Source organism: Myotis lucifugus, unplaced genomic scaffold, assembly GCF_000147115.1.
Source record: "Myotis lucifugus unplaced genomic scaffold, Myoluc2.0 scaffold_66, whole genome shotgun sequence".
In the NCBI taxonomy this organism is placed as follows: domain Eukaryota; kingdom Metazoa; phylum Chordata; class Mammalia; order Chiroptera; family Vespertilionidae; genus Myotis; species Myotis lucifugus.
This window is the reverse complement of record NW_005871114.1, coordinates 1,965,827-1,984,142: the sequence shown is the minus strand read 5'-3', so window position 1 is coordinate 1,984,142 and position 18,316 is coordinate 1,965,827. Positions and strand designations below refer to the sequence as shown.

Below are 18,316 nucleotides of genomic sequence, written 5' to 3'. Positions count from 1 at the left end.
TGGCCTGGGTCTGCATTTTGACCAGCATCCAGGAGATTCCTATTCCCATGAAGTTCCTCTTCCACTGCCCTCATGGGTTTCACTGCTTCCCCAGGAGGCCCCCCCCCCCCGACTGCCACTCCAGCCTGAACACTCTCCAGAGTAACCATCCCTGGTCCCTACCTCTAGAGCAGTGGTTCTCAACCTTCCTAATGCCGTGACTCTTTAATGCAGTTCCTCATGTTGTGGTGACCCCCAACCATAAAATTATTTTCGTTGCTACTTCATAACTGTAATGTTGCTACTGTTATGAACCGTAATGTAAATATCTGATGTGCAGGATGTATTTAGGCAACCCCTGTGAAAGGGTCGTTCGACCCCCAAAGGGGTCACAACCCACAGGTTGAGAACCGCTGCTCTAGAGTCATGTTTTCACGTAGCTGTTTACTGGCAAAAGAGGCAGAAGCCAACCACATGGCTTCTCCAGGATCAACTTTATTCACAAGATTGTTCGTCCAGGCTCGAGCCTAGGGTCCCCCATGGCCCTCCCACGTGCTCTCTCTGCCTCGGTCCGGGCCTGCCTCCCTCCGGTCTCAGCCTCTGCAGCAGCCTCCTCTCCTACTGCCGCTATAACAAATTACCACGTGCTCAGTGGCTTAAAACAACATCAATGTCTTACCTTACAGTTCTGGAGATCAGAAGTCCCAAATCAGTCTCACCGGGTGTATTCCTTTCTCTAGGCAAGAATCCTTTCCTTGCCTTCCCACCTTCTAGAGGTCCCTGTATTCTCGGCTCCTGGCCCCCTTCTCTCACGCCAAGCTCTTATAGGCCACATCTCCTACCACTGACTCTGACCCTCCTGCCTCCTCCTACCGGGATCCTGTGGTTACGTTGGGCCACCTGGATAATCCAGGGTCATCTCTCACCTCAAGATCCTTAACTTACTAATATCTGCAAAGTCCCTTTTACCCTGGAGGGCCACATATTCACAGGCCCCGGCAGGTCCCGGGGATCAGGACGTGAACATCGCTGGGGACCATTATTTAGCCCACCACTTACTATGCACCAGGTGAAGGGACACAAAGATGCATAAGGCATGATCCCTGCCCTCAGGAAACTCAAAACCCAAGGTACCCATCAGACAAGCCACCTTCTTAAAAAGGAATAAAATTCTCTTCCCTACAGAAGAATTCCAATTAATGACTGTCGAAGAAATAAGGGAAATAGAAAATCAAGATTGGATAATAATGGTTGCAGGCAAGATCCATTAATGAAAGCTAAAATTAGTAGGTAAGAATTTGAGGACAAAGTGGATCTTATATAGTCTCAAAGTATCTCCCCCAAATATTTATTAATTACAAATGGAAAGACAGTAACATTACCGTGGCAAGGCCTGGCAGACACCCTCTTAACCAAGAGATCAGATTAACATCACCAGCAACGAGACATATTGATGTCATCCACCCCCTTTAGGATGTTCTGAGGGGGACACATTGTGACCTCTGATGCATTCTTGCCAAAAATGCATAACCTCAATCCAATCAAGAAAAAAACACCAGACAGACCCAAACTGCGGAACCTTCTACAAAATAACTGACCACTACTTTTCAAAAATATCAAGGTCAGCCCCAGCTGGTTTAGCTCAGTGGATAGAGCATCGGTCTGTGGACTGAGGGGTCCCAGGTTTGATTCTGGCCAAGGGCACATGCCCGGGTTGCAGGCTCGATCCCCAGTGTGGGACGTGCAGGAGGAAGCCGATCAATGATTCTCTCTCATCATTGATGTTTCTATCTCTCCCTCTCCCTTCCCCTCTGAAATCAATAAAAATATATTTTAAAAATATATATCAAGGTCATAAAAAGCAAGAAAAAACTAAGGAACTGTCACAGATTGAAGGGGACAAAGGGAAAATGACTATCAAATTCAATGGGGAATCCAGGCTTGGATCCTGGAATAGGAAAGGGACAGTAGTGGGAAAACTGGGGAAATCTAAACCACGTCAATAGTTTAACTATTATACCAATGTTACTTCTTAGTTTTGAGCACTGTACTATGGTTAAGAAAGATGTCAATATTAGGAGAAGCTGAGTAAAGGTCTGTGGGACTCTCTCTGTACTATTTTGCAACATTTCTGTACGCCGAAAATCATTTCAAAATAAAAGTTTTTACATTTTTTAAAAAAGAATAAAATACAGCAACGACAGCAAAACCACTGTCACAGAAAAGCTAGAGACCACAGTCATCATCCCCACCGGGCCTCCCCACCATCGGTCGGCTTCACCCTCCATTTATTCTCCACAACAAAGCCAGGCCACAGAACATCTTAAGACAGCATTTTGCACTTGTCACTCTCCACTCAAAACCCCTGGGGGTAAGTGCTCGAAGGAGCTTGTCAAAGGGACACAGGAGCAGCTTGAAGTGGCTCCCACTGGCCACACGCGGGGCTCGATGAATATCAAAATATATAATGATAGTAACACACTGCAACCCAAAGACAAAGCAATAACCACAGGTCCAGACTGTTATGAATGAGCAGAAAAGCAGGTGGAGGGACGGGATGTGCTTTCTTACGGCCGTTTGCCAAGAAGAAATGATGGAGTTAAAAACTTCTCACCCACAGGTGATAAAGCTAGTAAGAGTTTGAAGAGGAATAGGATATTCACGCAGCCTCAAAGTACCTCCCCACTAATTACTTACTCATAACTAAGAGAAAATAGTAACTTTCCAGCTTGCCAGGGACCAAAGCTAAAATCGCCAACACTGGGACAAGCTGACGCCGTGTGTCTTCTTCTGACGCGACCCCCGGAGAAGGGCACGGCATCGCTTCCTTAGCATTCCTGTCAGAAATGCATAACCCGGATGCCATCGTAAAAAAAGAGCAGATGAAGCCAAATCGAGGGACGTTTTACAAAATAAATGGCCTGTATTCTTCAAACATGTCCAGGTCAAGAAAAACAAAGGAAGGCCGAGAAACTAGTCCAAATTAAAGGAGACCAAAGACCCATATAAGTAAATGCCATGTTTGGTCCTGACAGAATTCTGGACCTGGGGGGAAAAAATAGCCATGAAAGGTGTTTTGGGGGCAACGGATTAAATTCATACATGATCTCATGTATTAGTTCATAAGTAGACATGGGTAGGTAACAGTAACTTATCAATGTTAAATTTTCTGATTTTGACAGCCTTGTTGATTTTAGAAAACACACAGAGAAGTACTAGTATTTAGAGAAAAAAGGTGACAATGTGTCCAACCTATTGTGAAATGGTTCAGGAAAAAAAGTGTGTGTGTGTGTGTGTGTGTGTGTGTGTGTGTGTCTGCATGTGTAAAATATAAAGCAAATGGGGCAAAATATAAATAACTGAATCTGGGTAACAGATATATAGGAGTTCCTTATAATTTTTTTTGCAACTTTTCTGTAAGTTTGAAATTATAACAAAAAGTTAAAATAAGAACAAGGAGTCTTTGGGGTGATGGAAATATTCTGAAATTGGATCATGGTGATATTTATACAACTCAGTAGATCTATTAAAAATCACTGAATAGTAAAAAGAAGCAGCTTTAATGGTTCCACACACATCCCCTCTGACGGCTGCACATTTCCCAGCCCGTGGCCTGGGGTCACCCATTCCTGTCCTCTCGTCCCTCAGAACTCAGCAACACAAATGTTCACCCCGTCCGCTGGGTTGACTCCTCACTCTCCTTCCCAAATCCATGGCACACACCTCTGAGTGTCCCCAGATCCCCTTGCCCTCGCTTCACCTCTCTACTTACCCACGTCCTGCCCAACCTTCAAATCCCACAACCCCGATCAGTGCAGGGATCCAAGTCCTCACTCCCATCTCATTTCCAACAATGACAGCGTCCTTTCTACGCGCCAACGTTATTCCAACCCCTTTAAGTACATGTGGTATCTCTTTGGAACTCACAGTCCTGCGAGGCAAGTGCTATCGTTGGCCCCATTTTACAGACGAGAAAATCAAGGCACTAGTGAAGCTGCCCAAGATCTCTTGGGTAGCAGTTGAGGGAAGCAGGATTCAAACTGGGCCATTCTCCCGCCCAAGCCTGTGCTATAGCCACTGTGCTCTGCAACCCTGTGGACAGCCTGGCCGGTTTGTCCTCTCACGGGAAGACCTTTTCCCCCCACCAGGCCGCAAGCTCCCAAAGGAGCGGGTCCACACCCGGGGCCGCTCTAGACACTTGGCACATGGCAGGTGCCCAACAGCTGCTTGTGCACCACGGGCTGGGTCCCGGGAAGGAGAGGAGGGGTCTCGAGCTCCGACAAAAAGAAGAGCCGATTCTCCATCCCCCACCCCCAGCCCCAGCACAGCCCAGCTCCCTGGCGACTGCCCAAAGCCCGGCCGTCATCTGCTCTGGGTAATAAGTATTTGTATGGCGATAATTACAGCATTTGGGAAGAAAATCCCATTAAGCAAGAGCCCTGCCGAGCTGCTAATGCCGGCACAGAACTGGAGGCGGCCACTCCGCCAAGCTCCCGTCTGCTCCCCATAAAGCAGGAGCTGCCCGTCGGGACGCCCGGGCCTAGCCCCAAAGAGCATGGCCACCCCTGCTGGCAGCCTGGGCCACCCCCGCCAGCCCCAGCCTCGGAGAAGGGGCAGCCCTGTCTCCGTGTGCTCCACGGTTCGGGGGGGATGCAGAGCGCTGGGTGAGGGACTGGAGAGCAGGGCCATGCTGGGATCCAGCGCTGAGTGGTGCCCAAGTTCCTTTCCCGTCCCTGCAATCCTGTCACCTTAATAACAGTAATAGTAGCATTTATTGGTTACTTGCTGCGTGCAGGCCTGGTGCAAAGTGCTTCTCCCTGCATTTAATCCTCACCACCACGCTCTGAGGCAGGTCCTGTCATCATCCCCACTCGATGGGCAGGGGAGCGGGGCTCTGAGAAGTCAGCACTTACTGGCCTGCAATTACGCATTTACTCTCCTATCCTGTCCTTCATCTCTGTCTCCCCTGCTGGACTAAAGCTCAGGGTGGGGGAGGCAGTTTGGATTTCTGTCCGACACCATTCACTCAGCTAATGCAGACATTCAATAGATAGCTATCTGCTTAATGAATGAATCCAACCCATAACTTGCCCAAGGTCCCCAGCTGCTGAATGGCAGAGTGAGGCTAAAAACCCAGGCGGCTGGCTCCAGCGCCCTGCCAGCATGCCGTCCACCCTGCAGAGAGTCCCTGCACAGCACTGCCCTGCTCCCTGCCTCCAAATCCCAGGGGCAGGGACAGAGCTGCCCCAGGACAGGGAAGGAGCACTCTGAGCAGCCCGACTCCGGGAGGGCAGCCGACAGCACGGCCGACACCCAGATGCTTACCTCCCCAGCTCTCTCCTGCCCCAGCTGAACCCTCAAACCTGTAGCTAGGGCTTCTCACATAATAAAGAATAACATTATCACGTAATTGAATCACAAAGCATTTCACCCACAGAGCATGAGTGAATCCTGCAAAGCCCTATGAGGTAGTGGGTGTCACGCTCCCCAGAGGCTGAGGGATGGAAGAACACCAGCCACGTGACATGCATGTCTCAGGCCCTCTCCACTGCATCCACTCACTTACTCCTCACCGTCAGCCTGCAGAGCTGTCACCGTCCCCTTTTACAGATCGAAAACTGGGACTTGGAGAGGATGGAGGACAGCACTGGGGCCCTACCACCGGTCACTGAGAGCCCGCAGTAAGCCCAGGGCACTGGGAACTGGAGATGTGAGTCCCACCAGGAAGCAAGTCCCCCTGCACAGTGTGGGTCTCCACTGCAGGAGACCACCGAGTCCTGCTCAGAGCGCCCAGGCCCACCCAGCCCTGGGAGTAGACATGGCTTCAGTCTGGCCCGCTGACCCCTCTCTCTATAGCCACCCTTTGATCATTATTTGATATTCCAAACAGGATCCCAGACGATCAGCCTGGGGTTGCCCTGGGCAGTCTTCCTTGGGCATCACCACCCAGCCCTGCTGAATGGGGCCTCCAGACTCAGGGGGCTGAGCTGGAAGAAGGCATGGGACCCCCAGGCCTCTGCAGCAGACAGATAGTGAGAGCAGTGGACACGCTGGCCAGGAGGCAGGGGACATACGGAAGAAGGTGGGAGAGTGGGGCCCTAGTGGTCTGACAAGCAGCAGAAGGTTTGGGGGCAAAATGGAAGCCAACAGGCCAGCCCAGGGCCCTTCCCCACCTCTCCATCCTGGGCCTCACCCCTCTCTGCACCCTGCACCCATATAGGGGATCTATGGCAAGCCTAGAACACAACTGCCCGGGGTGGAAAGGAGAAGCAGTGTCCACACATACTCTCTCATCATACTCTCCTGAACATTCTAGTGAAAGTCAGGGTCCTTACTTGGATAAAAATACAATGCATAATGGCCATGGTTGGGTCCCTCTGAGTCTTGAGTACCACAAAGAGACAAGCTTCCAAGCCTCCCCCCAGCACCCCCGCAAACCTCACTTGATGTTTTAATTGTTCCAGGGCAGTGAATTACTAGCACCTCTTCCCCATCCAGCCCACCAGCCCCGCAGCCCCTCTGGCTCAAGCGATGCCCTCAGCAGGTCTGGGGCCTGCTTGCACAGCCTCTTCCCAGAAGTCCCCGCAGCAAACCAATGACAATTTCTTCCCACTTGGGGTACAGGCCTGGACCCAGCGTTATGGATTATATGATCGTAAAGTTGCCAGGCGTTGTGGGCTGCCGTAGAAACTGCCCAGAACACAGAAGACGAATGCACAGCTGCAGTCTATAAAAATGTCACAGCCTCAGAAGAAGCTGCCGGTTTGGGCTCTGATGATACTGAGCGACGCTCACATTGATTAGAGAGAGTATCTGCCACAGTTATTTTGAGTCCATCCAGGTTCTCCCCAGGGCCTCTTCCTAGAGTGGTCTTTTCCCCCTCAAACGGCTCTCTCGCAGCCATGTGTTGAACAGGCAGGCTCCTTCTGCTTTCTACGTGCTTTCCCAACCTGAGAAGTTTGGCGCAGCAAAGACCAGACTTCACCCTAAGATAACGCACCTCTGCATGCCAACCCTGAAGGCCCCAGAGGAAAAATCCAGACAGAGAAAGGCCTTTCTGACTCCTCCCAGACTCTTCCCAACCGTCCCAGCCTCGGGTCCCATCGCATCCCACTGGACACAGCACGTGTGGGCCCCAGGGCGGCGCTGGCCCATTCGCCCAGCAGGCCAGGCGCACGCACACCTGCAGGCCTTTTGCTCAGGCACTTCCTCTTTCTGGCTGCTGTCTTCTCCGCTTGACAAAATACAACCCAACCACTGCTGGTTCCCAAAGTACCCTGATAAAATGGCCTATCCTCTGAGAAGTCCCTTCACCCAGAAAAGGGCTTCTCACCCCAATGTTCCCACCAACAGCCCCATCATGCTGCGTGCCTGGCCCTCTCCCAAAAGCTTACAGTCGGGTGTCCCCTGCCCCGTCCTCTGGACTACCCATCCCCGAGGGCAGGGAGTTGCTCACTCCAGGCTGGAGCTTCAGCACCCGGGGCAGTTCCTGGCTCTGTAAGCATTTGCTGAATTACATTACAAGGCTCGCCCTGACCAGTTTGGCTCAGTGGATAGAGCATCGGCCTGGGGACTGAAGGGTCCTGGGTTCGATTCCAGTCAAGGGCATGTACCTTGGTTGCGGGCATATCCCCAGTGGTGGTGTGTGCAGGAGGCAGCTGATCGATGTTTCTCTCTCATCAATGTTTCTGGCTCTCTATCCCTCTCCCTTCCTCTCTGTAGAAAATCAATAAAATATACTTTTAAAAAAAATAAATAAATTACAAGGCTCTTCCGATCCTATCTTAACAACAGCTCTCACTGAGCAAACATCATAATGGACCAGGCACTTCCCACACATTACCTTCAGTCCTCACATGAACCAGAGACCTTATGTATCAGCAGCTCCATTTTCCTGATGGAAAGCAATTCAAGCTCAGAGACGTTAAGTCACTTGCTCAAGGTCACACAGCAAATAGCTGACTGAGCTGGGGGTCCAACCTCGGCAGTTGGAGCCCTCTTTCCTCTGCACTAGGAAACTTAACATCTCTTTTCATCACAGAAGAGCGCAAACGTTCACAAAAGTCAAAACAGACACACGCCTCAAAACTAAAGATGAAGAGAGAGCAAGGAATGAGATGACTTCAAGATCAGACCCAAAAGCAAAGGAGAGGGGCGAAGGTGTCTCCGACCTAGGCTGCTACCAGGATAGCAGCTGCAGGAGAAATGCCCCATGGACACGGCCGAGGAACAGAGTAGGTCCAGAGGGAACATGTGTGGAGGGTGACCCTGCAGCTTCAGGAGTCCTCTGGACAGGTTTCTGACCTCGGTCCCTCCCCAGGGCCACACACGATAAGGCACAGTTGCCCCCAAGCAAACTCGGTTTGGTCCAACCCCTCCCCACAGCAGCATCTTTCCCCAGACCCACACCCATGCCCTCACCCACACCCGGATGCCATCGAGGTTGCATCTACACTGCAAATTCTCAAACCTCCGCGGGAATTTTTCAGACTCAGCCAAGAAGAGCCTGGGCAAAGTGTGCTCACTAACTGCTGACCTTGGTACAGACCTGGATCCTGGAGACAGCCCATAAGGAATGTGCTCGAACGTTATCAAAATAGCCCTGACTGGTTTGGCTTAGCCTCAGTGGATAGAGCATCGGCCTGTGGACTGAAAGGTCCCAGGTTTGATTCCGGTCAAGGGCATGGACCTTGGTTGAGGGCACATCTCCAGTGGGGGGGGTGCAGGAGGCAGCTGATCGATGTTTCTCTCTCATCGATGTTTCTGACTCTCTATCCCTCTCCCTTCCTCTCTGTGAAAAGTCAATAAAATATTTTTTTAAAGTTATCAAAATAGATATGCGTTTCCGGAGAGCCGCGGCAGGTGCCCGGCAGCATGGAAAGAAGGAGGAGGCAGGCTTCAAAGCAGCTGGCATGGTCTCCAAAGTCCAGCTCAAAAACCTCCCCAGGCCGTCCTCTCTGTGAGCAGCACAAAGGCCCTGCATGTGACCAAAACCTACACACACAGCCACACATAGGGACTCCCGCCCTGAGGTGACACCACTACACCAGGAATTCACACTGACGCATATTCTGCAAGGAATCTGGGGAAACAAATTATATAGGTCTGTAAACACACACACATGCTAACCATCCACATGCACACACACGCCCTCCCAGTCTCATCGGGTCTAGAAAGGGCTGTTTCCTCCAGAACTCAGAAGTGAGAGATGCGGAGAGAAACTGTGGTTTTGTGACCTGTCATGGTCAATGCCTTTAATCTCTTGTCTCCCACTCCAAGCCCCTGACCTCTCAGCTTTATTCACGGAATTCTTGGTCCAGGTCGCACCTATCCCTCTCTCCCTCTCTGGGTGCTGAATGTAACAAACCCTAAGCCCCAAACCCAAATCCCTCAGGTCCCATTGTCTGCCAGGGTTGGGGATGGCTGGTTATGGGAGCAGGGGCGGGGAGGGGGGGGGGTGCGGACACCTACAAGGGAAGAATTCTTACGGTTCTGGGGCAAACAATGGGGAGGAAGGGAAAGACAAACTTCCACTCCATCCCGTCATGCCCCCCAGCACCAGCCTGCAAGCCCTCAGAGCCCACATCCACACACCCCACTCCCACGTGCCCAAAAGGAGACATGGTTCCTGGCAAGCGCGAGGAGCTTCCCTCCTGGGTGCCAGGAAGGCTTTCTGGCACCAATCCGCAGGCACCGGAGGAATAGAGTGCTGGTGCAGTGGGAGGGCCTGCCAGTGCTGAGCGCAGGGTGCAGGTGTGAGGATGGGAGCTGACAGCCCCGCCGGGAGAGAGCCCTTTGAATCCCGAGAAAGGAAAACAGTGGCGCTCCTGGCTCCTGGCTCCTGGCTCCTGGCTCCAGGCTCCTGGTTCCTGGTTCCTGGCTCCTGGCTCCAGGCTCCTGGCTCCTGCCTCCAGGCTCCTGGCTCCTGCCTGGCTCCTGGCTCCTGGCTCCTGGCTCCTGGCTGGAGCAGGACCCTGGCAGGCACTGACTCGTCTACTGGCTGCGAAGCCCAGCCCCGGCGGTCCTACCCCCAGTTCTGAAGTGCGTCTGAGAGGGAAGGCCACCTCGGTGCTCCCTGCGGGCGAGGGCGGGGCGATACTCACAGGCGCTCGGTGTTCCGTGGGATGTTCTTGGGGATGGCCTGCAGCCCCGTGCCGTGACAATCCACGCGTGCAGGTGCAGAGGGCGCACGCCCTGGCACCAGACGCCACGCGACTGCCCACAGCAGCAGCCAGAGCTCCGGACGGACGAGCCTGCCGAGGACCCGCTCCGGGGCGTCAGCGCCATAGTGCCCTCACCGCGTCCCTCTGGCGTGCCAGACGGCGGCAGCCGCTGACCATCCCCGTTCGGGGCGGCTTCCAGGTGCAGTCCCGGGGCAAAGCCGCCCAAGAGACCGCTGGCTGGTGCGCGGCGGCCTCGCGGGCTAGGAGGCACCTGGCCCTACCAGCTACGGCACCGGTCGCGGATGGAGGCAGGGCGCCCGAGGAGGAGGGCGCTCGGCTCCTCTCCGGTCTCTCTCCGGCTGCGTCTCCTCCCCTCCCGCCCGCTCCCCACAGACTGCCGAGAGGAGGAAAATGGGCTGGCCGCGCGCTCACGCACCCGCGCGCACAGGCGCACAGCCACACACTCACTCCCGCACGCTCGCTCCCACCCGGCAGTCATCCGTCAATCGAAAAGCTCACATCCAACACCGGACTCCGCCCCGCCCTCCCCCCACACCCCTCCCCGCCCTCTCCCCCACACCCCTCCCCGCCCCAGCCTCCTAAAGACCGCTCCGCGCCTGCTGCCAGCAGCGTCCGGTTTCAAAGGTGGAACCTACAAGGCGCCGCGAGCGAGCGGGCAGGGGGCTGCGGGGGAGGGGGTGTCTCACGGTGCGACCCGCCGTCTGACCCTCGCCGGCTGCACGCACACATACACACCACACACACACACACACACACACACACACACACACACACACAGAGGATGAGCACCCTTAGACGCGAGCATCCGACACCCGAAGCCCCCGCTGCTGATCCAGAGCGGGGAGAGGATTTTATTTTGCCGCCTGGACCCTTTCCCCTGCGCCACAGACAAGCTTTCCTCAACGGCAGAAACTGCTCCCAGCCCCTGAAACTTGCTTCCTCAATTCACCGTGAAAGGAAGCCCCAGGTGGCCATATCCAAGCACCTACCTTACTTAGCGAGAGACCTTGAGGGCAGAGTCTGGGGGGAGGGAGGGGCCCTAGGCCAAAGACAATCTCCTCCCCTCCATCAATACATTCACAGTCTCCTCCAAGATGGCAGCAGCCCACTTTCCGAGGGGAGCACGCAGCCAGCTGCACCCAGAGTGAGAATGGCCTTGATTTGGACATCGCACAGCATGGGGACGGTATTTCTGCCCATTGGACTGTGGCGGCTTCCCAGGTGGTAGGGAGCAGCGCAGGGTACCAGTGGGGATTGGAAATTGAGCATAGCATCTATCTTCCTCCATCACACCAGCGTTCCTCTATTTCCAATAAACAAAAACGAATATTCAATCCCGTCTTCAAAGGACTGCAGGGAGGGCTGGAAAGGAGCTGGGTGACCTGCTTGGGTGACAATCACCACAGGCCACCCAGGTCAGACCCTAGGCCTTCCAGTCCTCTGGGCAGGGACTTTTCTCAGTCTCAGGCAGGTGTGAACATGGGTGTGAACCGAACATCCAGGTGGGGAGAGAATTCTCCTCAGGCCAGAAAAGAAAAGGACCTCCCCGGTTTGCTGACACTCCATCGCACCCAGACATCGCTTGTCCACCAGCCGGCACCCTGACTCCCGGCTGCCGGCAGCCTGGCAAGAAGAAGCAGTTGAGCAGCTCAAGAAGCACCTCCCCTCACGGGAGTTGGCTGCCTGGGGTTTCTTCTTGGGAGAAACCAGAAAGGAAGGTGGCTAATCCAAGAGGTGCCAGGTAAGCACGGCCTCCTGAGGTGGACGGTGTGGTACTGGTGGGCTCCACAAAATTAAAGCCTCATCACCCACCAGGTACAGACTCAGGGTTTCTCTTTGTTTTTCTTTTCCATCTTTATGAAAAGTTTGCAGTATCTCTGCTGTCGCAGCGCACACTGGGTGGCCAGTATGTCACAACGAATGTGGCTGACTCGATGGGCTCTTGACAGTTCTTTTGAAAGTTTTCACACACTCCTGACCATGACCTCCATCCAGGGCCATAGGTCCTTGAGCATCAATTCAATGACAACTCAGGGTGAAGGGACTTTCTCAGGGGCCTTCATGTGGTGTGATCTTAGAGAACCTTCCCGCAAATCAGGCCAGAGCTCCACGGCCTGCTACGGCCTTCTCTCCCCTCTCCCTTGCAAATGCCTGCTCAGAGCACTCAGCCCCTCTTCCCAGAGCCTCCCCAGCTGCCTAGGGCAGGTTAAATCCTCACTCCTTTGAGCCTGCTGCTTTGTTTATTCCCTCTTAGCGGGACTCTGTTTACACATGTGGCTCCTTCCCTGACACCCCTTCTGGGGGCCGTGCCTGCCCCCAACACATGGCTTCCTCGCTTCCTCACTTTGGCACTTAACCCAACACCTGGCACTTAGTAGGCCTGTCACAGACGGAACGCAGACTGGTGAAGACATCTGGTCTCCAACCTTCTGCCCCAGCGGTGGGTGCCGCCTTGGCCCCATGACCTCAGAAGGCTCCTTGAAGCCAGGACTCGTGGGGAAGAGGGAAAGTGTTGATTAACCTGGCAGGATGCCCTCGGAGGGCTGCAGAGAGGCAGGGTGACGGGGTGGGAGGGAGGCTGGGAGTGGGCAGAGGGCTGCATGATCAGCCCTGCCTTTGGCTCCTGAGAGACTAGAAGCAATCTCTAGAAGGTGCCCTGGAAGCTTCCAGACTAACCTGGCCAGTGACTCCCAAGCCAGCCTTAAACCATGATGTCATGGCCTAGCAAGGCCTGGCCTTTGCTTTAAAATGGGGAAGGAAGAAGGGTTTCTGAAACCTCGGACAAAGACTCCCCCACCAGCCAGTCAGGGGACGCCCTGCCCAGCAGCCGGGCAGCTCCCCAACTTGGCTCCCATCCCCAGTTCCTCCACCCCAGAGTCTGGCTAGCTCCCCAATTTGGGAGGCAGCTCGCCATGAATGAACACAGCTCATTAGCGTTCCCAGCACATTATACTCATTAAACAACCGCCTGGCCAGCCGCATATTCTACGCCCCCCCTCCCCTCCTTTGCTTTTTCAGTTTCCTCTCCCAAGCCCCTCCCTCTGCTGGGTCTCCCCACCCCCTCCCTACAGCCAGGCCACCTGCTCCCTCTGCACAGTGGAGAGGAGGCAGGCCTGTCCCGTTGCTTCTGCCAGGAGTGCTCCGCCAAGCCCCACTCTGCCCACTGGCCACAGCCGGCAGCCCCCCAGAGGGAGACTTGGGGCTGGGGCTCCCCATCTGGTGTATGAGCCTCCTCTGAGTCCCCTCAGCCATGTGTGCTTGGGAGCAGCGGGCCACCTCCTGCCTGTGACTCAGGGAAACTGCCCTCCTGCCAGCTTTCTGCTCAGGGTCCTCGCCTCCATCTCCACCCACCCTTTCTGCAGCACCACGAGGCGGCAGAGCCTGGGTGAGGCGGCAGAGCACTGTGGTTTTGATTTCCAAACTGCGAAATGCAAGAATGAGATAAAAGCCTGCTATCCGAGCACTTATTAAACACCATTTATTGAGTGAATGTACTATGCACACCATACAGGGACTCAGCAACTCAGCAGAGTATAAAAATGGACCTGGCCCACAGTGAGCTCATGATCCAGCGGGGGAACAGAAAAAGGAAAGTCACTCAACACAATTAGTTTAGTAACAGGAGGTGAATTTGCAGAGAACCCAGAATGTGGGGCTCAGGGTAAGGCTGGAACGCTCCCTGGAAGAGGAAGCACTTGAGCTGAGCCTTGAAGGATAAGCAGACATTAACTGGATAGCAAAGCAGGAAGGGCTTTCTGGGCAAAGAGAACCACATGAGGTAAGGCACATAGACAGCAGCAACATCCTCTGTGGCTGAGCTGTGGCAGGTCAGCAAGGCAGGGGTTCAGGTGGGCAGCATGGGTAGAGGTCAGAGAGGTGACGGGGCACATTCCAGAGGGCCTGGTGTAGCCGTTCTCTGGATTTATTGGACTTGCAGAATCCCCTGGGTTGTCCCTGAATTCAAGTACGTGCTTACATATGTGTGTGTGTATTTACAATGCACTATCCCCAGAACCAATAGCAGTGGTGGCTTCCAAGGAGAGACTGGATGGTGGCAGGGGGACAGTTTCAGCATATGCCTTTTTCCCTACTGTTTGGATTTCTTTGCTTGTATTGTATGAACTAACTCCCCATAATCACCAATACATTTTTAAACATCCCCTGGAGTGCTCGTTATAAGTGCCAATTCCTAGGACACACCCAACACCTTTTTCATCAGAATCTTCATGGTTAGCAAGTTTCAGAGACCATGCTCCAAGAACCAAGGCCTGGTGTACTGAGTTAATGAGTTTGAACTTGAACCTGAAAACTCTGGGGAGCCATTGAAGGAAGGGGCCTGGCAAGGACAAAGGGTCTGAAGCTTGCCTGCCTCCCTTCTCTCCAGTTTCCACATACTGTGAGCAAGCATGAGTCACATCACAGAGAAAGATAGCTGGGGGCAGAGGGAGAAGGAGAGGGGACAGAGCCATGTGACGCTGGTGCATAGTAGCTTCGATCACAAGATGCCAGAGCCGGGAGGGGATGAAGAAATGACCAAATCAAATACCACTGCACAGCTGGTGGCCCACAGAAGTGAAGCCACCAGCCCATGTGGCAAAGGAGTTGCCAAGGGGAGCCATGAATGAGTCTAAATCTTGCTCCCCTAGGCCACACACCTGAGTAAAAGACAGCATCCAATCCACCGGGCACCTACCCCATAAGGACTGAGACACAAGGAATCACTGGGAGGTGGTGCCAGCAAAACTCCGAATCTTTTAGTTTTAATCTCTAAATCCCATGATGGACTCAAATTTGAAGAAGGATGGACCACTTGAGGCTCTCAATGACAAAGTTCTTAGACTTAAGATCAGGTGGCTTTTATAAAGGCCACCATATGCCTCTGGGACAACTCTAGCAGATGAGAAGTGCTAGGAGCAAGAGAGAAGCAAAGAGGAGAGAGGAAGAAAGGAGAGGAGATGAAAGGGAGAAAGCAGGCCACGGAGTCTGCCGGCAGCAGTTTGCTCATTCATTTATCAACCATTGATTGCATGCCAGCTGTGAGCCAGCTGAATGCTTCTCCAGAGATAAGCCTGTCAATCCCCCACTTTACAGACGAGGAAATGGAGCCCCTAGAGGACAAGTATCTGACCCGGGGTCACAGCGCTGACTGGCTGTCTCACAGCGTCTGTGCGGTTCGTGTTTGCAGTCTAACACCTCGCCCAGTGTCGGGAGCCAAGTAGGTGCTCAATAAATGTGCGTGAAGCCAAAATGAACTGGGATGAGAGCAGAAAACCCAGGTCCCAATCTTGGAGGAAAAACAGAATTTAGAGTCCAGGAATAATAACAGTTGTTCAGCGCCAGAGCAGCTGGAATCTGGATAAACAGACCCAACCCAGCGACCCCAGGCGGCTGCCCGCAAAGCTCCATTCCTTTCTGCAGTGAAAGTACAAGCTGCCCTCTCCCTCCAACTGCTCACCCCCGGGTTAGGGTGAGGAATCGCCTGAGGGCTGTGCCTTCAACTCTGAGCTGAGAGGGACCTTCCACGGCCTCTAGTCAGAGTCTATGTAATGTTTTCTTAAATGATTTTCATTAAGTTCATTCAATAAATATTTATTTCGCATCCATGAACAAGGCCCTGTATTGCTGCAACAAGAAGTGTGATCCTTGTTAAAATCAGAAGCAAGTTAATAAGTCAGGCGTTTTCTACAGCCAGAAGTATTTAAGGAGCAAACATAAGCATTTAATGCAAACAAAAACATTCAAAGCAGCTATTATTTCAAAAAGCAAAGAGCTAACTTTAAAAGAGGTCTCTTTTTTTTTTTTGAAAAATTATTCCCTTCCTGGTGGAAACAACAACAATTTCCAAGCATGGAGAACTGATGGGTGGGCCTGGGAGGTATCCAAAGCCTTTTGCCAGCAAATACAGACAAGATCCACTCTTGGACACTAAAGAAAGCTGAAGGCTTGACATCAGGCAAAGCAAGCCTAGGCAAGCCCCTGGAAAGTCAGGAAAGAATTAGAGGGAATTCAAGATTTCTTCAAGCCTGCAGAAAACCACAGTTCAATGAAGTAACTGAAAATGTGAACTATTGCAAAAAATATGAAAACAGGGGAAGGTTAGAGAATGAGCTGCCTGGTTGTGTTTGCTTTTCTTTAAGTCTTGCTCTAAATTGATATAATATCTCAGAGTCTGAGTTCAACAGGTGGACCTGGAGCCCAGCACCAGGTTTGAGGTGAATAGAGATTCTGTTCACATTTAGTGCAGACCAGTGCTTTGTGAGTAGAAATTCAGCTAAACATTTACCTTCCTTTGACCCAGCAAGTGCTCTCCAAGAGAAAGAGGGGACGGAGGGGGTGGGGGGGGGAGAGAGAGAGAGAGAGAGAGAGAGAGAGAGAGAGAGAGAGAGAGAGACTTAGTGTCTTAGCTCTGGGACTGCTACAACAAAATACCATAGATGGATGACTTAAACAAGGCTGGGAAGCCAAAGATCAAGGTGCCCACATGTCGGGTTCTTGGTGAGATCCCTCTTTCTGGCTGGCAGATGTCTGCCTTCTGGCTACACCCTCACGTGGCAGAGAGAAGAAGGCCTGGTATCTCTTCCTCTTCTTAGAAGGAATAATGGGAACAATAACAAGTCCCCTCATTGAGCTCTACCCTCATGATTTTATCTAAAACTAATTACCTCCCAAAGACTACAATTTTTAACATCATCATTGGGGGTTTGGGCTTCAACATATGAATTTGGGGGGGGGACACATTTGGTCCATAATAATACCCAACAGAAATGACAAGTTTAGCCCACCAAACACATGTACAAGAATCTCTAGCAGCCTCATTCATAATTGCCCAAACTTGGAAACAACGAAATTGTCCATCCACAGGAGAATGAACAATCTGTGGTGTATCCAGACAGTGGGATCATGAGCAAGAACAAACCCCGGACGATGTGAATGAGCCACACAGGCACTGGGCTGCGTGAAAGAAACTAGACACAGGAGTACGTATTGTTTAATTCAATTTGTATGAAGTAACATACAAGCAAAACTAATCTATGATGACAGAAGCCAAAATAATGGTCATGTTAAAGAGAAGAGTGACGGGGAATTCTTCCGGGCTTTTGGAAATATTCTGTGTTTTGATCTAGGTGGTATGTGTGTGTGTGTGTATGTGTGTGTAAACATACACCAAGTTGTGTACTTTATGAAGGTTATACCCAATTAAAAAAATAAAGAAAACATTTCTATCAGGGATGACAAGTACACGATGGGTGTACTACCACTTTCTCCGCTCCCACCTATGGCAGACATTGCTAATTAATCACCAGACTCCTTTCATGAAACTCAGCTTCAGAATCATTCTCCATCCAGCACTCCAGTCAGTTTTCTTTGAGACAAAAACAATGAATGTTCCCTTCTGTGCACACAAGCATCTTAATTAAGAGAGAAGGTATGCTATCCTCTTCGATTTGGGGAGCCGTGCTTTGGGCAAGCCTGGCTCCCACATTCTGACTGGTGGCAGCTTCCCTGGATTCCAGGTTCAGTTCCCAAGAGGAAACGGCTTCGGAAGAGCAGACTTGGAAACTGGAGAATGAGAGCATGAGGGGCACACGACTGGGAGGAAGCCCCCTGACTGAGGGTTGGGGAACTGAGCTCTACAGGTAACATGGGGCCCAGCAAAGACTAGTTGGACTGGGGCCCACTTCCTCCCACGTAGAACCAACGGTTTTCTCTACTAGCAGGGAATGCAGGGGGAAGAGGACAGAAGTGCACGCTGGGCTGCAGGGAATGACGGCCTCTTGCTTTGCCCGCGGTCCTCCGGCAGCTGGAAACACAGCCTCCGCCTCGGCTCCCCAGGCTCCTCTGCATCACCTTAAGGATGCTAACACTTCCCACGGGCTCACTCCTACAACTTACAAAGTCTTCCATGCCCCCTGTCACCCCACGGGGGATCTGGACAGAGTGGAATACACTCCCACCCTGTTTTAAATAAGAAAGCTGAGGTCCAGTTTGTTGTGTGATTCACAAACAACAGAAGTCCAGGTCTGCCTTCCTCCTGAGCCCATGCTCCTTCTTTGTCTTTTCCTTTAGTTTTAGTTTTTATTTTTACCTCAAAGCTATACATGCACAAAATGGTCAAATCGGTCTATAAGATTTGTTATGAAAATGGCAGTCCC

The 18,316-nt window shown here is 52.3% G+C and overlaps 1 protein-coding gene across 1 annotated transcript in view; it reads right to left on the bottom strand.

Moving 5' to 3' along the window:
* Positions 1-10,511, bottom strand: part of SLIT1 (slit guidance ligand 1) — a 152,436-nt gene extending 141,925 nt beyond the window's left edge. The window contains 1 exon segment of the mRNA XM_006090043.3: positions 10,083-10,511. The gene's annotated coding sequence lies outside the window, so the exon portion shown is untranslated.
* Positions 10,512-18,316: the final 7,805 nt, after the last annotated feature.